The 23,629-nt window shown below is 36.8% G+C and overlaps 1 protein-coding gene across 3 annotated transcripts in view; it reads left to right on the forward strand.

Moving 5' to 3' along the window:
* The first annotated feature begins 4,046 nt into the window (after nt 1–4,046).
* Nucleotides 4,047–23,629, forward strand: part of LOC135202224 (probable JmjC domain-containing histone demethylation protein 2C) — a 651,505-nt gene continuing 631,922 nt past the window's right edge. For all 3 annotated transcript variants that reach the window (XM_064231488.1, XM_064231490.1, XM_064231489.1), the window contains exon 1: nt 4,047–4,294. The gene's annotated coding sequence lies outside the window, so the exon portion shown is untranslated. The remainder of the gene's footprint in view (nt 4,295–23,629) is intronic.

The raw sequence follows: 23,629 nt of genomic DNA on the forward strand, positions 1-23,629 counted from the left end.
TGGAGATCAGTGGGCAGGTCACACTAGGGATTAGAAATAGAAAACAACAGATGCTGTGTGGAACACATACAAATATATTTTGGTGCAGCTCTATCTTCTCGGTGCATTGGTACCTGATGAAGGAGATTCTATGTCTTCGAAAACTTATACTTTGTGAATGCAAGAATCTAAACCATCTCGTTTTAGTGAAACCTAATATGAGTTAATATGAATATACCTACACACAATGAAGTTGTGTGGCTATTTTGTGACAGGAAGAGGTCTGTAAAGAGAAGGTAAAATTCCACGATCAGCTTACAGGGTTGGTGGAGAGTGGTAGTGGCTATTGGGGAATAGGAAGAGGGATGTGAAAATTGATAGGTTAAGTAAAAAAGAAAAAAAAAAAAGTCATAATCAATTCAGGTGTTGTTGAACGACGAGGAAAGTTCATGTTCAAGGTACAAAGAATGGATGGATAAGGAAATCAAAGGAAACGCAATACAAAAAGAGGTAAGTAATAGATGTAAAGGTGGGCAAGAATTCTTGGGAAAATGCTTTGTTATTCCGCGGGAAGTCATCTCAGACAGAAAGGGTAGTGAACTAATGGATCTAGGCCTATACAGTTGGAGTGATGACGCCCGTTGTGAATGGTCTTAGGTTGATGAAGAGATTTGTTGAATGTGGAAAATAGTAGAGACAGAGCTGAATAGTACAAGAATGAAATATAGAAAAAAAAAGTCAATTCAAGTTTGGGAAGATTTGTGGAAATTACTGTTGTGGACGAAAGGATGACAATAATTAAGGGGTCGAAGATCTGAAAGACCAGAGAATGACTGAACCGCAAGAACGATTTTAGGTCGTGTGACCGAATGCTGTAAAATGAATAAATTTGTTCCATAAATGAGACTAATAAGTAGAAGGACATAACATAACATACCGGGGAGGTCTATAGCCCTGAGAGAGTAAGGCAGATGATAGAAGAGTTGACCAGTGTTGCCAGATTAGGCATTTTTACGGCTAGATCTAGCCATTTTCAAGTCATTTAGCCGAAAAAAAAAATAATCTAGCCGATGGCAGAAAACCTTGGCTGAAGATTTGGAAAATAGTGTGGGTTTCAAGGAGGAGGAGGGTGTGTGGAATAAGCGTATAGCCGTATACTTATAAAGAATAGTTATGTGAGAAGTCTGAATAGAGGAATAGGTGTAACATAGATGAAAAAGAGCGTCAAACAGCATCGAGGGAGGAAATACAGAGGTGGTACTAACACCCTACCTCCGTAGGGTGTTAGTACCACCAGTGTACCTCACTCAATAGGCATTACTGATGCTTCATTGCAGCATTCCTCTGGTCCCTACCTGCAACCCCTCTCATAACTTTTACTGTACCTCCGTCCACATTCTCTTTCTTCCATCTTACTTTCCACCCTCCCCTAACAGTTGTTTCTAAGTGCAACTGTGAGGTTTTCATCCTGTTACGTTACACCTTTCAGACCTTTCTACTCTCAATTTTCCTCACAACGCTGAATGGCCTCATAGGTCCCAGCGCTTAGCATCATGTCTAAATCTCATATTCCGGAGGATATCGAGGTTTTATGGTACAACCGATAAAACGATGAGGACGTTTAGAAGTATATTTAAATGAAAGTGAAGCATTTGATATTTTGTAGACTAAGGAGCGACTGATTTGGAGTGAACATGGGTGTTGTATCTGGATGCCTGTTGAACATCCACATAGAATAGATGAAGCTATGCAACAAAAGAAAACGTAGGTGCAATGTAGTGCGTTTGATAAATAATGAGAGCGTTTGAGTGAAAGGTTATGCAAGAGCAAAAAGCTGAGACTAAAAGCGAGGAAGGCTTAAGATAATGATGGTCAAAGGAAACCTGAAAAAGGAGTCCTGAATGCTAATTTGGACCGGAGGAAAGGGAAAAAACAAGAAGCTATCTTGGTGTGTGTCAAGGTCAGGCAGAGGCCTGAAGTGTCGTCAGAAGCCAAAGTTGAAATAAATGAATAGCCTATTGCACCACCTCTCATCATGGAAATGAATTGTGGATCCTGAGTGTGAATGAAAGAAAAGGGTTGAAGTTGTTGGAATGAATATTAAATATGGCTCAAGAAGATTCAATGGAGTAAGAAATTTAGGTTGATTGACTGTCCATGAGATTCAGGATGTGAAGTCAAACACTGAGGCACTATCAGCCTTAAGGTTCTCTGCAGCGTCCCTTTGGTCCCTAGCTGCATCCCCTTTACATCCCTTTTACTGTGCCTCTGTTTATATTCTCTCCAATCTCCCTTTCCACCCTCTCCTAACACTATTCCCTACGGGATATGTAGTAGAGTTGGTGAAGAACGGACAAGAGTGTTTGGTCATGCGGAAAGAATGGCAGATGATGGACTGATAAAGAAAATATGTAACTTTATCTTTTATTTATTTATTTATTTATTTAAGCCGTCGATCCTCCTTTTCTAAGTTTCCTAGTTATATATATATATATATTATATATATATATATATATATATATATATATATTATATAACTATGGAAAACTTAGAAAAGGAGGATCGACGGCTTGAATGAGACACAGGAAAGAAAGAGGTCTTAATATCAAGGAAGCGTGAGAATGTCTGCGGGAATCATGTGAGTGGGGCAGAGGGTGTTCAGCGCACAGCTGATCATCCTTCATTGTAGGTGTGTAAAATGGCCTGCGTTACTGAGGTTTTCAGCACAGGAGTTTCAGCCACAATTCAACAGATATAATATGAATGTGAAGGTTACCGTTGTGTTGTTATGGCTTTTGAGCAGTTGACCATATCCACGGAAATATAGCTTCCAAAGAATGAACACTGAACTTTTCCGCTGATTAGTCTATGGAATGATGTCACCAAAGCCTCCAGGGGTTCGAGATGGAATGAAGAATCTCACCTCCCCCTACTCGATCCATAATGTTCGAACCGGGGCGGTGATGAAGCGCTGAACACGTTGTTACCCATATCTACCCTAATTCGAAGCTTACCGAGAAGAGGCGCCTCTGTTGGATGGCCGAGTCCAGAGATCCACACCAGGCCTTCTAATCCCTTTGAGCAAGAGCCTAACCTGGCATAAGCCAGCTTAATCTAAAATAATAAGCCTTACCGAGGAAAGGAAAAATTCTTTTTATATCCATTACGAATTTTCTAAGGATTGCTGCGGGTAGCATATCCGGAAATGTTAGGAAATTGAGAAGCTGACAGTTCATTCAACGCGCGCGCGCGCATTTGTGAAACTTGTCGAATAATTTTTCAAATAATCAATCAGTGTGTATAGGAAATTCCGAAAAACCCAGTCGCTTTAGTAAAGATCCTTTGATATCTGTTATCTTAGTTTCTTACCAGACAAATGTCATCTCCAACTGCTGAATGTCTTTAAAGGCCAATTAACTAAAAATTTCATTTTTTTCTTTTTTTATTATCCTGCATAACAAAGATTGAAATTTCCTTCACTTCTGATCCACAAGGTGTCTAATTTTAAGAGAAGTCTGAGTAACTGTGATATTCCATCCAACTTTTGTTCAAGGATTTCTGTCAAATGATGGATGAGCCTGGACAAGGGGATTTGACAGGTGCGATGACCGCATACGTAGTGATAAGATAAAACTCTCTCGCGGTTACTCTGAATTTCCGTGTCCATAACTTTATATTGCATATCTGCGTCTGCAGTTTATCGGTGTTAAAATATGATGTATGTGATATATCAACATTGTGTGGCCAATCTTAATTTTCTTTTCGTACAGCGAAGAGCATTATTCTATATAGTTACGTCGTGTCAACTCGTTCATAATCAGCACAAGGATAATAAAACGTATAGAAGATAAGTTGTAGTGACGCAAGTATATCCAGGCCGTCAGACAACAGTCGCATAATTAGTTCATACTAAGAACAGGGCAAAAATTCATTTGAAATATTGCTTTTTCGTAAGAACGACAGATACCGCTACTTTGTTTGCGAGTTGGAACTAGTTGCTATGGCGTCTTGGAACTGAGTCATGCGGTGGGACTATGTTCTTCCGCCACTCACACAGTGCAGTCAGTGAATAAGGAACAGTGGAGGGGTGAATATTGTCTGTCCGTGTTTCGGTAAAAATGAAGTGTGTTGTTTGATTTCAAAATGAAACGCGAAGGGAATCATGGCTAAAACACGAGAGGAAATAGTGGGCAAACGATTTCTGAGTGTTTCAAGTGGTTCGAAATTAAAATTATCCAAAATAAATGAATGGGATTGGCGCGCTGGAGTAATTAGAGCTTGTACCCATGCAGATTCTAAGCATCACGATCTACAGGTAAGCTCTGCAATCGAAGTCGTCATTTGCGCCTCCTTGTGACCCAACTCATGGACGACCTCCAACGTTTCGCTCTCTCTCTCTCTCTCCGGAGGGTCGTCCTTTCTCGCTAATGACGTTTTAGCACGTGAAGTGTCATTTGTTTACATCCCTCGCGAACACACCTACCCACCCACTCTCTCTCTCTCTCTCTCTCTCTCTCTCTCTCTCTCTCTCTCCTCTCTCATACAAAATTTGGTCAATTTTCATTCTGGATGAACTACGGTTTTTAATCATTGAATATGCCGCGATGTCATCATCATTTGCTCTACGGTGGTCAGCCATAGATAGGCCTAGGTCACTAAGTGCCAAGCTTTGGTGGAGGTTTGTGTTCTTCAGAATTAGCATATTTTTTATACTGGCCTTATGCTTACCACCAGACATTATATTTAATTTATGAAATTTAATCTAATCCTTCATCATACCGAGTAATACATACAATCTTACCAAATTAGCTTGTTGAAAATTATGTTGCGTAGGTCTAGGCTCGGTTTAACTATTAGTCAGAGTTCATATGTAATATTATGATAAGCATGACTTTATTTGATAAGAAATATGCCTCGTTACAGTGTTGTGTGCCTTATTATGCAAGAAGGCTCCTCTCGTTAATGCCTTAGCGGGATGCAGACCACTATAGGTCTAATGCTTGATTATGTTCTGGCGTTGTGGGAGCGGTTGCTCATGACGGGTGAAATGCACATTTCATTTGTCAAACGGGTGACACCAGAACATTAAAAAAAAATCTCTATATTTATCTGAATAATTTGAACTATTGGTTGATAAATCACGACCAGAAAGTAGCTCTGAAACTGTGTAACGGCAACTTATCTCTTGAAAAAGCTTGGTTAGAAAGCCGTATTATTGATTAAAAGTATATAATTCTAAACACTCTCCCTATTTTTTAAATTTTGTTGCCTGCCGTCCGGTTCGTTCAAGAACAAAGGAACCCATGCACCTTCTATGCAATTTCTATGCAACTTCTATGCAATTTTAGTTATTTAATTGACCAGGCTTATTAGCCAGGGATCTGTTGCACTTTGTTCATCTGCGAGTACTTGCATTTACAGGGACCTTTTCAGCCAGAATGATGTTTTATATTCGCTTTAGAATGTCCGTAACTGGAGAAGCTTTAGAGTTTGTTTTAATACAGATCTTAATTTGAAATTAATCGTGCCGATGCCTTTATGTTCACCAGACCGAAACTTGGGGAAAAGAACATGAGCTGGAAAGACCAAACCGTAGCTTCAAAAAGGGAACCAGAAACTGAGGGTCAGTTGTATATTTTGATTAGGTGATAGGATTGGTGTGCGTGTATAGTAACAATAATAGCATGTGGAAGTAAATGAAAATGGGTCTGATTTTTATTTTCAGGGTGTATTTCTTAAATAAATAAATAAAAATTACCATTTACCATAGCATATAACCCGTTCTACTGAATAACGTTTCTGATCCTTTTACCACAAGCAGTACCTAATAACGTTTCTTGACATTTTACCGTAGATATAACCCGTTCTACGTAATAAGTTTCATGATCGTTTATCATAGCATATAACCTGTTCTGTCTAATAACGTTCCTTTACATTTTAGCATAGATAAAACCCGTACCATGTTATAACTTTTCTTGACCTTTTACCATAGCATATAACCCGTTGTACGTAATAACGTTTCTTGGCAGGTTGCCATAGATACATCCTTTACTACGCAATAACGTTTCCTGCCATTTTGCCGTATAAATATACCCTGTTCTGCGTAATAACGTTTCATGATCGTTTACCATACCATATAGCCCTTTCTACCAAATAACGTTTACTGACCTTTTACCATAGATATAACTCATACTACATAATAACATTTGTTGACCATTTACTATATGATATAAGCCGTTCTATGTAACAAAGTTTCCTGACCATTTACCCTAGCACATAACCCGTTACCTTAGTACATAACCCGTTTTATCCAGTAATGTTTCTTGACCTGTTACCAAATCATATAACCCATTCAAGGAAGTAACGTTTTTTGATCATTTACCATAAAACATAACCCGTTTCACCTGGTAACTTTTCTTGATCTATTACCATAGCATATATATATATATATATATATATATATATATATATATATATATAATATATATATATATCCCATTCGAGCTAATGACATTTCTTTGCTTTTTACCATAGTATATGAGCCATTCTCCCTAATACTATTTCTTGAACTCTTACTATAACATAGCCCGCTCTTCCTAATATTGTTTCTTGGCCTTTAACCATACCACATAACCCTTTCAACCTAATAATGTTTGACCTCTTACCATAGCATATAACTAATAACACTTTATAAGTTTTTAAACCTTTAACTATAGCGTATAACCCGTTCTACCTAATAATGTTTCTTGACCTTTAACTATAATATATAACCCATTACATCTTACAGTGTTTCTTAACCTTTTACCATAGCATATAGCGTATATCCGTTCCAACGAATAGTTAATGTTTCTTGACCTTTTACCAAGGCATATAACCCTTTCTACCTATTGGTGTTTATTGACCTTAGCATATAGCTAACCCGTTCTTGCTTATGTTTAGATGTTTAGTGACTTTTTACCATAGCATATAACTCGTTCTACCTTATAATATTATGTTTCTTGACCTATTACCATAGCAGATAACCCGTTCTACAAAGGGATATTTATTGACCTTTTACAATGGCAGATAACCCAGTCTACCTTATAATGTTTCTTGACCTTTTACCATAGCATTTTACCTGTACTACGTAGCAACTTTCCTAGGCGTATTATCATATAATTTAACTGAAGTGTCAGTTCTTGAACTCTCATTAGCCTATCAGGAAAGGCACACAATTTCTCATGGTCAACGAGAGGGCGAGCGAATAGTATTTTACATTGCTCACAGAAAAATCTCATTCATTAAAACATTTGTTATAACCAGCTGGTACTTTCGTCAATTATTTCAGTGGTCGTAGCCACGACAGATATAATATATATACTTAAATTTTATTGTACCTTCTTGGATCTTGATTTTTTTTTTATTCAAGGTACATTTCTAGTGTTTAGCGTATAACTAGCTGGTACTTTCGTCAGTTATTTCAGTGGTCGTAGCCACGACAGATATAATATATATACTTATATTTTATTGTACATTCTTGGATCTTGATTTTTTCTTATTTAAGGTACATTACTAGTGTTTAGCTATTTGCTCTTGCAGGTTAACTTAAATTGTATGCTGTCATTTCGACTAGACTGCAGTGCCATGAATTATATACATGCTATACAGTATATATCCTATATACATACATAATGTATATAGATAGATTAGAAAGATATACTACATGTATATTATATATATACACATGTATATACATATAGTATACGTACATATTTATTTTCTCAAGAAGGCAGTTGTCTGAACATAGGCTACCATGCCCTCTTATCTGTTTCCTCTTCGCCTTCCGGTCTGTGTAACAGGAGTGATTTATTCGAATGAACCAGTGGCCAAGGTTGTTCCGGACAAGCAAAATTTGTTTCAGTTGTCATATTCCTTTAGCAGAAGATTAATTGATCCCAACAGCCATTGTCATTTCCGTACAGTGATTTTTCTTTTCATATGTTGCTTATTAACTCGTTTTCAGATATAAAGACGAGGATGTGCATTGGCACTACTCAATACTCTGTCTTATTCAGGGACGTATGGAATTAACATATTCTTTTAATTTGGTGTAGTCAGCGTTTGTTGACATCTGGGTTTCTTTGGTCAATATGGGTCTTTGGGTCTAACCATTAGAGAAACATTATGGTTTCTGACTTAGAATGTATAATAATGTTTGTATATATTTGATAAGCTCATGGTATGGGTCATCGTATTCATTGATAGGTGTTGTGTAATAAGTACCAAATTATACTTGATTTTTTTTATCACTGGTTAACTTAAGTAATGATGCTTTTATACCAGAGGTGTAATTTGCTCTAATATGAAGTTTCACTGACTTTCTTCCAACTCTTTTATAGAGCCTCACGTGTCTTCATTTTTAGAATATCTGTATCCCTTCAAACCTCAGTTGTCAGGTGTTTATTCAAGTGTATCACTGATCACAGTATCAATTTGGGTTCCTCCAAATGTAGATTGTTGACAGTGGTAAACTTTCACACATGTAGGCAGTTGCAAGGGCCGGAGATCTTGAATCACCTAATTTTGATGTCGAGGCTCGGAATTTTCTCTCCTGCTCCCTGTATGTCTCTGCTTCCGTTTTTGACCTTTCGTTGTTATAACTCACGCAGCTACTTTATCGCATTCTCATACTTCGGTCACTTTCCCCCACCAGTTTATCAGGATAGATCCAGATGGTTGACGGGATCGAATATTTTCTCTTTTGTCAGTCACGCTACGCTAACTTCAGGCCGATATTACCAAGTAACCAGTATACTATATACTTCCTTTTCTGTACTTATATTTGTTATAAAGACTTTTACTCTTCCACTCCGCTCTTCTTCATCTTCTTCTCTTATCAAGTGTTGATGGTATTAAGATTGGGCTCTAGACAGTAACTTGTGTACTTTTACCCTTGACAATTCACGGCAGGTTTCTTACTTCCATTCCCAAGGGCCCAATCTTGTCGCAACCCATACCACTGAGGTGTTGCTTTAGTGGATGGGTGGATCCAGTTTAACTAAACTCTCCAGATATATGTTATATATATTAAATAGGTATAGTTGTATTATATATACATATATAGCTATATACACGTTTCTGCATGTGTTTTCCCCAATGGTCCTTTTAACTTCAGTTCCTGTCACTTTCTGAATGTGCTTTACACCGAATGAGGAAATAAACGAAAGCTCTCCCTTCCATTTAATGGATGAGACCACGCACGTTATAGAAAGAGTGCGGTTACATTTAATCCGCCCGTACGTTTCTGGTGAATGTGACCAGTAGTTTCTATGCATTTCGTGTGTATTTCAGCTAGGATGGCATTTTTTAAAAAAAGATTTTTGAACTTTTCTGGTGGCTTGCTAGCTTTTAAAAAGGTAGATTTCGTAATATTACTGACATAGGAAATGTCTAGTGGCTTTCTAATTTTTAAAGGACTAGATTTCGTGATATTACAGATAGGAGATCCCCTTGGAAACAAGTGAAGCTTGGGGATGCTGGTGTGAGTTTCAAGTAGTAGCTCTGTTACTATGCGAAGTCAATCATCGTAGTTCGGGTGAGCCCGCAACTGCTGGACGACCCTTAAATCTAGGTTACACGTCGTAGCTAGGTTGGAGAGAGAGAGGGAAAAAAAGAAATATGACTGCGTTCAAAACGTAAACAATCTCAAAAGGGAGGACCTCGCCGAGGTAGTAATCCGCGCCCCATTGGGGTGAAGCTACTCATAAGATATTCTTGCGGCCTTTGGCTTACAATCCGGTTACGAATGAAGTCGAGACTACCTGTTTGTCTCCTGTAATCCGGTGTTTAGCCAGTAACAAGCTTCAAGATATATATATATATATATATATATATATATATATATATATATATATATATATTGGATTTAAGGCAAGATGTTAAAACTTGACAGGTGGTGGATCTTACATTTCGATATGTTGTGTCAATTAACCAGTAATCTGCTATTCTCTAGAGCTTGCCTTTACCTATATCACTTCTGTAAGCGTGTATATATATATATACTAATAATATATATATATAGATATAATATATATATATATATATATATATATATATATATATATATATATATACACACACACACACACACACATACTATATATATATATATATATATATATATATATATAATATATCATATATATATATAGCGTGTACGCACGTTTAATCTATCACTAGCATTTTGCAATATCTTCAAGCAATACACACACACACACACACACACACACATATATAATATATATATATATATATATATATATATATATATATATATATATATATATATATATATATATATAAATTGTAAACATGGCGACCGCCGCTATTGTATAGTGGCTACCAGTGGCGAGGACCTTGACGCGTGCAGGTTCTTCACAAGTAAAGCAAGGAGTCATCTGTTTACTGGTTCAAGCGCGTCACATGCCGTATGTACCCTCTCCCATTTTTTGTCAGAAGACATCCAGCGTTTCTTGGTAAGGCAAAAGCTGTCGCGCTCTCTTGAGTGAGGGGTTTTATTACGCTCTAATGCGTTCGTGTCATAACGCTTTGGATAAGAATGAGATATTGAGTAGAAATCGAAGTTTATTTGACTTCGTTAACTTTGCTTTCTTTGTTTGTTTAGAGATAATTTTCTGCGCCGTGAAGACATTTTTCCCCATTATAGAGTTTCCTCCGGTTCCAGGAAAGGTAACAGAAAATCGTGATGCGTAATGTTAAGCAAGAAGTACATGGTAGATTATTTTCGGGTATTAGTTGTTTTGTTTTATGTTTTTCTTCGGTTATTGGATCTACCGAGATTGTTGTTGTAGCCAGAAAGTATTTTGAGTTTTTTTATTTTTTTTATTATGATATACTTGCACTTCCAAATGACTGTGATGTTTTAAGCTGATATGGCTTACGTGTTTCTATCCCGGTCGATCCCAAGCTTCTAGTCTCTCTCTCTCTCTCTCTCTCTCTCTCTCTCTCTCTCTCTCTCTCTCTCTCTCTCTCTCTCTCTCTCTCTCTCGTCGATCCCAGGCTCCTAGGTTGTACTGGGTCTGCCTTAGTGCTGCAGCAATTTTGAGGGGCAGTTGCATTGATCCGTTCCCACTGCTGTTGATCCTCCTCTTTCTCCTGGTCTTCCTCCTCCTCCTTCTCCTCGTCCTCCTCCTCCTGGGAGTTCCTGTTAAACGTTCTTCCTCCTTCCCCTCCCCCCCTACGGCACACCAGTTTTTGGATGCTTCCATTATAAAGTCGAGATAAGAAATCTTAAGTTAATGATCGACAGATATGATGTATGGTTACGGGTGCACGCGATTGCGATTCTTTCGTTTCTTGAGTTCGATATTCGTCTTGATATTTTTTGTGGGGGCTTCTGGAATTTGCTTTTTTTTTCTTCTTCTTCTTCTTCTTTTTCTTCTAGTAGGCCAAGGTTGCCTTTTGATCATGCAGTAGGCTGTATGTGAATGTGCTTAGTTTGTAGCTTGCTTCCTAACTTAGTGAAATATTTCATTACTTTCTTATCTTCAGGCAACTTCAGGTACAGTTGTTGGCATACCGTGCTGTACTTGTTTTATCAGTTTTTTTTTTTTTTTCCTCACGGGAGACTTACCTTGAATACGTGGGGATGCGAGATGGGTCCGGTTTGGCATTACTAATTGGTATTCAAGTTGAGGAGAACTCTGTAACTTTCACATATGGTACATTTAGCGACATTTGTATGGACCATTAAGACGGGCTTTAATGAAGTGACCTAATTTCATGACTTATTTGAAATTATTTAATTCTGGCAAAGTTTCTGTGGCCGCCTGTCTTGTTGGAGAGTAATATGAATCTGTCATTACCCCTAAAATTAGTAAAACTTAACTAATAAATCAAGATGTTGTACATACGTGCATGTAGTCACCGTTTTATGAAGTATATAATTCGTGTCAGTGTCTCCTTATTTTCTCTTTATAAGATATGTTTTACCATGTTTGATGACCGTATGGGTAATTTTGGAATTTGGAAGGAATTTTGCATCATATCCTCACATCTGTTATAGCGAGTAAGCTCAAGATGAATAGATCTTCATTTGAAAAGAAGCCATGGTGACTCGAAGATGAGGTGCATGTAAGATACAAAACTTGGATCCCGAAAATATTATATCAGAATAAATGTCTGGTGTTATAAATAGAAATTTGGATATACAGTTTAATTGAAGTTCTGTGTCTTACCAGAGTATTAGAATGGAGTGCCAGTGCTTTTTTTTATTGGGTAATAGAAGGACGTGTCATTATTTTATTAGGTAATAGAATGGTGTGTCAGCGTTTTATTAGGAAAAAGTGGGTGTGGCCCAGTCTCTTCCATACAACATTTGGTATCTGTGATGACTTTAGTGGTAAACACAGGGACTGTCTCGGTTCGTTTGACTTCAGTTGATTGGAGGTCCTTCTTACCTTTCTGGCGAGCGGAGGATCATCTCCTAAAGGATGTGCTTTGTTGCTGTTGAGACCAGTTCTGACCATTGTGCCTTGGTATTAAGCATATTAAATTACTGCGTTGCTAATACCTCTGCTGGGATACAGCTGTGAGGCTGCAACGTTGTGCTTGCTTGGGGAATAACAAGTTTGTCTGAAGTTAATTTCCACCTCTCTTGGAAAATAGATGATTCAAGGTACTTCAAGATGTTGATTTCGTTCCTTATTCAAATAAATACTATAAGATTGTGAACGATCGGTTATCTTTGGTGTGATGACTTGTACATTGCAGATGGTTAAGTATATCTTAGTTTTACCAGACCACTGAGCTGATTAACAGCTCTCCTAGGGCTGGCCCAAAGAATTAGATATATTTTTACGTGACTAGGAACCAATTGGTTACCTAGCAACGGGACCTACAGCTTATTGTGGGATCCGAACCACATTCTATCGAGAAATGAATTTCTATCACCAGAAATAAATTCCTCTGGTTCCGCGTTGACCGAGCCGAGATTCGAACTTCGGACCACCGTATTATAGCCGAGCGCGAAATGCACTCGGCCAACGTGGAACTTACATTGGAGATGGGTATATGATACATATAGTACAGATGTTTTGCGTGAGTGTGATTGAAACCAACAAAATTTAGACAGGGTGGGAGGAATAGTAATTTTGAAAAGCAAGCCAGAAGAAATGTCTTATGTCCAAAGTTGGAAAACCCCTATTTGGGTCTATTAAATGTCCCCTCCTTTACTAGTTGCACGTTTGTGTTTATTATTTTTAACTCCTATATATCAAGATATGTTATTTTCCATTTTTACTTTATTAATATAGTCAGTTTTATCTTCGTTTCTTTGCAGTGTTTTTTGTTACTATCCCTTTGCTATTAAGAATACTTATCCCTAGTACCAAAGCCTAGATGCCTGGTTTTTCACAAGGCTTATGAGTTTCATAACTTACCTGTTAGTGGAATGTACTTGATATTTACAGTTTTTGAAGTGACAAAGTAGGTAGCCAAGTGTGTTTTATGGCGTTTTCATTGACTGTGTACGTGTCATATCTGGCGTTCCGTAGATGTGAGACATCCCTTATTTATTCTTTACTATACTCGGTTTTTTTCCATCTGTCCACCAGCGTGTGGTGTTTGCGTATGGTAACACTGCGTCCCGGGCTTTAGATAGTTATATTCAGCTTACACTCAACAATAATAATAACCCTATTTCGAACATTAACAGTGTAATTCGCATACAGTAAATTATTAAAACACTTTTCATTTGCAAATGTACGCCCAGATATCCTTTTATTTACCTAAAACTTACACATAACGTAACTATCTAAAGCCCGGGACGCAGTGTTACCATACGCAAACACCACAGGCGGATGGACAGATGGAAAAAAACAGTCTAGCGATGAGATGGTTGGCCATGAAAACAGTGAAGCCTTTCAGTAAAAGAGGTTGCCATCGGGTTGCGAGGCTTGATTTCCACTAAACTAAAGTTCTGATCTGGTACTATACTTCCATTCCATAGTCCACTGGTTGAAGAGAACACTTAAATTGTTTTTATATTGAACAGTACTACCGTTCTTTCCAGTCTTCATTTTTACACCTAACGCTACCAGAAGTTTTTATCTGCTTATTGATGCCACATTTCAATTATTATGTTTTAGTACTGTTTAACATTTTCATCTTGTCTTGCTGCCAACAGCTTCTAGAGGATCTGCGTCTTCTGGACAGAATTTGTGGAAGTGGTGATTTCCTTTTCCCCAGTAATGCTAACTTGGATTTATACCATAACTAGTAGATCCTGCCTAGTAATGCTGATTAAGTTTTATTTTAGTTGGAATAGTATGCACATGCCTATTCATGTTCCGCTGATGGGTCTTAACAATTTAATGTTTCAGCCCCTTTTCAGTAAAACTGTGAGGCAGGTTTCTTGAAAGTGTCCAGTGACTATGCATTGAGGAGTCATCCAAAATCCAACCACTAAACTATAACTCGTTGGGACGTCATTTTGAGAAGTAAATAGATATTTGAATGATCATCGTAAATTTGTAACTGTCAAAACATGACACTTGTGGAACTTTTAGTAAGATCCTTCCCTTTCGGACTGAATGTTGTGAGCAGAACATTTCAAGGAAACTAGTTTCTTGTCCTCTTCCTGCTCAGTCCCCTCGAAGTTGTATCTATTCCTTTGCATGTTGCTATCACATAAAAATGTATATAATGAATATTAACAGAGTTTATATCATACGAAGTGACTTGTTTTTATGGTACAACTAAACTTACCGTATTTCATTTGTTAAATTGACGAGATTTTTTCTTTACGTTGGAGAATAGATTTCTTTGTTAGTGCATATTTAACTGTGAGTTGCCGCGTGGCTTATTTCGATGTTTTTAGCATATCTTTGTAACATGTAATGAACTGAAAGTAATGGGCTCCAAATGAACACCGGAATGAGATGGTAATGTCAATGTTTACTCCATGGCAAGTGATCAAAGAAAGTGATTACCTACATACCAAAGTTACAGTTGTTGAGAAGCAGGTGTGTCGTCGCAGACAGATGCAAAATCGTACCGGCCTGATTGAGTGTTGTCCGTTGGTCAGTGTGGTTACAGTATGTATTTATTCGTTCATCATAATTTCTCGTGATTGTATTTATTCTTTGTTAATCATCGGCTAAATCACATGTGAACATAAGACACACTATGCGTAGGACCTAAGGAATAACATAGGAATCAAGTGTCATTGTGATTATTGTGTTATATACATTTATATATATATATATATATATATATATATATATATATATATATATATCATACACATATATATATATATATATATATATACATACATCATACATACATACATAAAGAGATCACAAAAGTAAGCGCTTGATTTGTTTTTTTAGCTGAAGCCATTGGGGCATAAAGATGTGTTAAATACACGAAAGCACCTGGCACTGTCTTTTCTTTTTTAAACACAGTGGTTTTCCGTATAATATATATATATATATATATATATATATATATATATATATATATATATATATAGCTATATATATATGTGTGTGTGTGTGGGAATAAAGGTATAAGCCACGAAGGAAAAATAAACAACGGAGTTTCTGCAAGATTTTACGACGTTCAACGTCCTTTACTCAGCAGATACTCAGTTTATCTGCTGAGGTAAAGGACGTTGAACATCGAAAGATCTTTTAGAAATTCCGTTGTTTATTTATCCTTCGTGGCTTATACCTTTATTTATGGATTTATCACGTTCCAAACTTTCGTGATTTAGTTACACACACATATATATATATATATATACTATATATATATATATTATATATATATATATATATATATATATATATATATATATATATATATATATATATATATATATATGAATTTACCTGTGGGATTTTAGGGCATGGCCTACTCAACATTCCATCTTTCGGTTAGCCTATGCTGTCATCTAGCAGCTGTAGTATGATGATTATTATTATTGTTATTATTATTATTACTACTACTACTACTACTACTACTACTATTTGAGTTTGAGATGCTACCGGCAAGTAACTTAGGCCTATTTGTAATTTTTCGTCTTGAGCGTGGATCCATTTTCTTGGTATCATCTTGCTCGTTTTATGTAAGCTGGTTCAGACGCTCTATTTTGCAGAAGTGCGACAGTCTAATGTTCATGGCAGTTAGTGATGTTCCACATGAATTGATGCTCATATATATATATATATATAATATATATATATATATATATATATATATATATATATATATACTAACAGCTATAGTTTTTTTTATTTTTATGTATAATGATAGCGAAATCTTTCCCAAGGGTCTTCGGGGGTCTTTATTTATGACTAATATTTCTTGTGGGTCTTTATCTATATGATATTTACGGTCTTTTGCTTATGATTTTACATTCAACCCCAACGGCCTTTTACTAAACACGCCGGAGAGGTGGATGCAGACCGGGCTAAAAACCCTTTGGGGGTTACTGTCTAGCAGAGATCCTAATGGTGTCAAATGTTGCAAGACGTCTTCTTTGCTTTTTGCAAGGTTTCTTAAGATGAATAGTTAAGAGAAGTATCAGTATGAACGATTTTGGTCTTTGATTAAGTAAGCTGGCCTTTTGCCAGCACGAGTTCTTGCTCAGTGGGCGGGGCGTACTCATATGGAGGAGGATGTGAGCTGGTTCGAGTTGACCTTGGATACTGGAGCGTTTCTTGCAAAGAAGCCTCTCCTCGGCAGTTCTGGTTTGTTGTTTACAGTTCGAAAGTAGATGGTTTGTGATAGTAAGAATGACACATTCCTCATTTTCTTGGAAAACTAGAATGCGTTAGAAATCTTGTGGTGACCAGGTGTTCATTTTAGTTGTGTTGTTCAATTACATTATGAGAAGTACGGTTTCTCAACTTTTGATCGGTTAAAAGAAATTGTCATTATTCAACGACAGACACGGAAAATGTTTTTCCAGGTAGATACTACATATTACGTCTACTCATGTAAATACTATTGAAAATTTCTTTAGAAATGTTTATCATCTCATCGGTATATATTGATTATGAATGTGCGAACGTGCTTTCAAAACGATTTATTGGAGTTAATGGTAGCTTCTTGTCACGTGATTATGTATTGTTGAAGATGGAACCAACTTTAGATTCTAATTTAGTTGTAACAGATTGGTTTCCTTTCATACAAACTCTTGTTTTTAATGTTAGCACAAAGTTTATTTATGGATTTTTAATGATCGAGTAGCACCCACGTCTGATGTCGTACAATGCACTTTTTTTTTTCGTTTCAAGTTACAATAAATATTGTTCAAATGTTCCCTTTCCCGTTTCGTTGAGAGTCTTGGTCGTGTTTGTACCTTGTTGCCCCAACGCTCCTAAATTGTTGGACTAGTGGCCTGAAGGTCACTTGTCTTCTTCCTCAACGTAGCTTGTGTTCGCTGATGTGAATCTGCGCTTCAAGATGCTTAGATGTTCATTGACTCGCATGACCCTTCATGAAACACACACACACACGCTATATGTGTGTATTTGAATGTCTGTATGTAATTTATATACATATAGAGGGTTATTTGGTTTTATATATATATATAACAGTATATATATATATATATATATATATATATATATATATTATATATATATATATATATATAGATATATAGATATATATACATATATACATATATACATATACGTGTATATATATATATATATATATATATATATTATATATATATATGTGTGTGTGTGTGTGTGTGTGTGTGTGTATAATACTAATATATATATCTATATTATATATATATATATATATATATATAATAATATATATATTATATATATATATGCGCCCTTACAAGTACCCTTGCTTAAATCACATGTATACATAAGTCACATGTTACAGAGGTAAGCTATGTCCATATGAACGTGCCCAAGTCGTCCAATACTCCTGCATGGGCACATTCGCGAAAGTTATGAAACAAACGTACTCGTATGCTCGTATCTGGCTGTTTGCATGTCGAAGGGAAACGATGGGGAGGTCAAGTTCTTTCATTCGTTTTTATGATGGTCTCGATTCCCCTCTGAATAACTGCCTGTTTTCTCCAGATCATTGCTTGTTATCTCTGAGACCGGTTTTGTATCATAACGTTTTCCTGTTTCTTGATAGTGGTTAGATGTGAAAACAACTAACGTGAGAATTTCTTAAGGTGTTTCTGCTTTCCCCCAGAACCCATCAACCTTTTATTTGCTTAGTTTTTGTTTGGTTCATCAAAGATCCGTTTCGTGTTTTGTTCAAGACAAAAATAGCGATAAATGTAATTATTGCTTCTTTGAATTCACTTCGGTACATACACGTTATACGTTGTTGACAATTTTTTTTTCTATTTAGTCTTTTTGTGGTCTGTTTCAATTTCGGTTTTCTGCTGTTGCCTCTTAAACTCAGCAAATTGATTTGCATATAATATTGTCAGTCCCCTTAATTCGTCCTAAAGATGTCGTCGTAAACAGTTGACTTCTGGACAGTCGCCATAAAATTTGCTGACCATCTGGTATCTCAAGCGAACATTAAATACTATTGTCAGGTATTCTGTTTAGGTCTTTTAAAACAGATATTGTATGTGTATGTTGACATTGCACTAGGCATTGAGGAATTGTTCTCTGTTAAGCCAGTCAACTGAGGAGTGATGGCTGACTCAGTTTCTGATCGCATGTTTACGAGACAAGAAGGTGAATATCCATAATTGTTTCGGTTTTGGGGAAACAGTCTTTGGCTTTGTTCATTCCTGATTTAATGCTTTTTATTTTTCCCACTTTGTTAAACTTTTCTGTCGCATGTATTGCGGTTGTTTTCTCTGTATGTTGCTTAACTTGCTTCCTCCCACACTGACTTTTTTTTTTCCTGTTATCTCCAACATTCATCTCCTCTTGCTGTCATATGCGTTGTTTTCTGCCGTTATTTATTTTTTTTTTTTAAGCTACCGCAATTTTTTTTTTTCGTCCATTATTTTTTACTGCAACGGTTTCATTTAACACGTTATTTGTGAATAAATACCATGCAATATTTACACTTGCAAAAGTGGAGATGATCAGGGTGTAACAATCATGAAATTGGAATTCCGATCCGAAATCGTCTTTCCATGTTTTCATACAAGTCTGCAAGAAGTCAGACCTACCTCTCTCTCTCTCTCTCTCTCTCTCTCTCTCTCTCTCTCTCTCTCTCTCTCTCTCTCTCTCTCTCGGAACCCCCTAGTATTAGACCAACTTTCTACTTTTGTTTTTTCTGACTCCTCCCCTCAAGCATTCCTTTTCCGGCAAATCTCTCTTCCAGGTGCATTCTAGACCATTATTGAAAGTGATTATTATGTTCATAATATAATATTGACATATTGTGGGTCAAAAGCTCAGCCGTCTTTCTTCTTCACTAACGCATCTCTCTCTCTCTCTCTCCTCCTCCTCCTATTTATTTTTTTTTTAACTGGTATATACCTCGTATTTTCATTGGTCTGTATGTTATGTATTACTGTTAAGCGTGAAATGCGCCGTAAATGTGACCTAGATCCTAATTGCATCGCGATTACTTTACAGTCAAAATATTCTTTACATCTGGGATTTTTTCTCCATTAAATGAAATTGATGTTTCTTTTCCAACAAAGATATGCAATTATGAAATGACATAAGGTTTTTTTTGCAATACTATTTTGTTCGTACAGAAAATATGTATTTTATATATTTCATAATCTAGATTATTTCCTCAAGAACTTTGTTTTTTATTCATGCACCTCTGTACTATTTTTGGAGCCATTATTAACATAGTTATTTTGTTCAGTCCAGTTCCACTGAAATTCGTGATGAATGATACTTGTGGTAGTGTTCTCCAGGTGGCGTAGCCTGTCCTATTTCTTTCCTTCTGGATGAAATTTACCTTATAGGTAGGTAGCCTGCTGAGCTAACTCCCTGACTTCTCTTTAATACGATCGAATCTACTCCAATCTGTAATCTGGGGCATGATCCTACTTGTGTCCAAAATACCTTTTGTCGCTGCATTGAGAGTTTGGATATCTTTTTTTTTTTTTTTTTTTTTTTTTTTTCTTTCTTTCTTTCTTTATACGGTTGCTGTTTCTGTCCTTGTCTTTTTTCTGTGGATAGTTGTCAGATTTCATCCTGGGAAATGTCTCAGGTTAATCGAATGGTCTTTTTTTCAGTCCTATCAAGAGGGGTTTGGGCTTGTATACTGCAAGAACTCACGCACGGAAATGATTTGTTTAGACACATTGGTGTTATATATCAGGATTGCGGTAAACTCGGCAGACAAAAATATTTCGAGTTTATGTCTCCAAACCTGAAAAATTCGTGGCCCTTTGGGCTTTGCAACAAGTTAGTTGATACTAACAGTGACCAGCGTTACAGAGAAAGGGAGGGATATTTTAGGGAAGATCTCACAAGAAGAAAATAAATTTAAAAAAGGACTATAGACTCTTATTCTGCAGGAGCTACGGTACTGATGAGAAAAACACTAAAAGACAGTTATAAAATATAGGAAGCAACTTATATATAAAACTTACAAGGGCACGCCAGAGAGGATATCATCCCTATGGAGGGCTGTACTATATAAAACCAAAGAAATGAATGTGGTACATTGATCAGGGTAGAGTAATAGTTGCCTTGTGACTGTTCTTCAAAGAAAATAATAAGAGAAGTAGAAGCATAGCTAAGTTTATTTCTTGAGAAGACAGCTTAGAAACGTAGAATAGGGTTGGAAAATGGGTTTTGTTTGTGTTGGTGTGGATGTTTAGTGCGGAGAGGTTGGGCTGACCCATTCATTCACTTGAAGGTTATGTGTATTTTCCTTCACTAAAGATGTATATATGTGTATTTTCCTACACTGGCCAGGCCACTGAAGAATAAGGTTTTCATATTGAGATTTAATAAGTTATTCGGCTAAAAATGGATAGTTGTTGAGATGTGAACTTCAATCAAATTAACAGAAGAGCCTAGGTGCCGTGTGCAACAGAGTCAAGAACACTGGATGAAGCGATGGTACCGAAGTTTCTGGAAGTGTAGTGCCAGGGAAGAAGACACATTGCTGATGCTTTAGTGCCTGAGTTTGCTGATACTTAAAGTGCCTGAGTTTTGTTATTTGTCGCTTTCAGCAGGCGGTTTCAACATAAAATTAATTTCTTTCTCTTGTGATGCCGAAAAATGAAAACTTCGACTAGTCATTGACTACTAATTGAGATAGCATTTTAGCTATGTCCTTAATTAGATTCATAAGTGGAGATGAAATGATGATTTCATAGGATGCTCCAAGACGCGAAGATTTTTCGGAAGCTTTAAAAGATACGAAAGATTGGTGGTGATGGCACATACAGAGGTAAACACGTCGTCATTGTGTCCATTTTGAATTTAATGCTGATCGTGTTGATGATAGTGTGATTGATATTAAGAATAATGATGAAAATGCAAGTGACTTGTAAATTTTGATGTTATCTGTCGTCATGTGGTCTGTTATTTGTGAATTTATGTCCTTCGGCAGAGACTTGTGTTTTTCTTAGTCGAGATAATCGAAATTCGCATTACTGACTCTGATGATTTTCTTAGGCCATTTAGGGTAGCGTGGTCCAAAGGGATATTAATTGACGAATTGGTGGTGGCGCTAAGTGAGGGCCGTGATCTACGATATTTTTAGTACCAAGAGAGCTTTTTAAGTCCTTTTCTGCGCACCTTCAATAATGCTTGCGAAGACCTGGAAAGGATTTAGACTTTTTTTTTTTTTTTTTTTTTTTTTTTTTTGTTTTTTTTTTTTTTTTTTTTTTTTTTTTTTTTTTTTTTTTTTTTTTTTTTTTACATACCTGTCATTATAATTACAATACAGCTCAGGTAAAAAGGTATCAAAGAAAATATATTATCCTCAAGCTCAAGCGATGTGTGGAGATTTTTGTGAACAGCCTTGCTTGCAGTTAATTACGAAATTGTAGGAGAGATTATAATATATTTTTAACCGTTTGAATTATGACAAAACTTACTAAGGTGATGGTGGTGGTGAAGGCAAAAGTGACTACGTCATTGCATTGGAAATGTTTTGTGCCTTATGGCGAGTTTTGCATGCACTGCACCCGGCAGAACATGTTACACTCCTGCTCTTCATGCGATATTGTTTAAATTTGTAGCTTGAGCTGCAAGTGTCACCTCTGGTTAACAAAGGCCCCCTCTCTCTCTCTCTCTCTCTCTCTCTCTCTCTCTCTCTCTCTCTCTCTCTCTCTCTCTTATCATTTTCTAGTGATGTTACTATGTAGTCATCAACTGTTCGTGCCAGTCCTCAAGTTACACGGTCATTTCAGACGTGTCCCTGACTTTAAATCTCTCTCTCTCTCTCTCTCTCTCTCTCTCGACCCTCTCTCCTTCTCATCCGTTTCTTCTTCCTCTCTTTCTCCTTCTCTCTCTCTCGTAGGTACAAAGGCATGGATACAGCACTAGATGGGGTATATAAGCTATCTCGTGTTACATCTCATTTGCGAAAGGACTGACGACAATAACAGAAACGGAGGACAGTCTTCTGTGAAAAGAGCCTTCATTTTTGTTTGGAGATGTCTGTGCAATCTTGACGTGAGATTGTTTATAGATACAAACGTGCACATTATTAACGACACGAAGAAACTTTCGCGTTTGGTGTCCGCTTTTCACCGTCTTTTGTATAGGAAGCAAAGTAACGCGGAATGTGAATGTGACATAAGATAAATTTGAGCCATATTCTGAAGTCTGTAATGCTCATACCTTTTAAACGGCAAGTTGTAGTGTCCATTACAAATTATATTAGCAGTTTGTAATTGTCAGCCGAGACAGTGATTGATATGCGAAATTAAAGCTGTCAGGTCAGCACTGCCGCACCTCGGTCTTTCAGCACTCAAGATAGCAATGCGTACGGTGAACCACATGAGGTGCACTGACAGAAAACCTCCCTAAGGGAATCAGACCAGATATTCCAAGACATTACTCCGATATAGGATAATTAGCATAAAATATGAAGCAAAAATGATCTGCCATACGTTAAAAAATCAGATGACACGGTACCAGTATGGTACCATTAGTCTGATTGCAAAACATTACTCCGATATAGGATAATTAGTATAAAATATGAAGCAAAAATGGTCTGCCATACGGTAAGAAATCAGATGATACGGTACCAATAGTCTGGTTGCAAAGGGACGGTAATCTATAGAAAACCGTTCTGCTCCAATGAAGTACTAATGAGACTGACTGCCTGTGGAAATGAATGTCACAAAAAATATTCGCTGAAAACTTTTGTTGTTTCGGAAATGAACTTAAAGCAAATTTTTTTTTTTTTTTTTAATTTGATCGAAATTCTGAGTGAGGTAACTGCATTGTAGATAGCATTTCGAACTTGCAAATGCTGTAAGTTTCCGTAATTTCAAGCCTTTGTTAAAGGTAGAACGTACTCTATCCCAGGCTGTAAAAAAGTCAAATCGTCTCTATGGGGAGACTTTGGAACATTATTCGATAAGAAACGCAATTTATCGTCCTGTATCGTCATCGGAGGACATCGGCGAGTTAATCCTGAGGCCTCTTCTCAAGCAGGTGTTCAAGAACATCCGACCACCGGACGAGTCGCCAGACGAGAG

The sequence above is a fragment of the Macrobrachium nipponense genome, chromosome 30 (genome assembly GCF_015104395.2).
Source record: "Macrobrachium nipponense isolate FS-2020 chromosome 30, ASM1510439v2, whole genome shotgun sequence".
In the NCBI taxonomy this organism is placed as follows: domain Eukaryota; kingdom Metazoa; phylum Arthropoda; class Malacostraca; order Decapoda; family Palaemonidae; genus Macrobrachium; species Macrobrachium nipponense.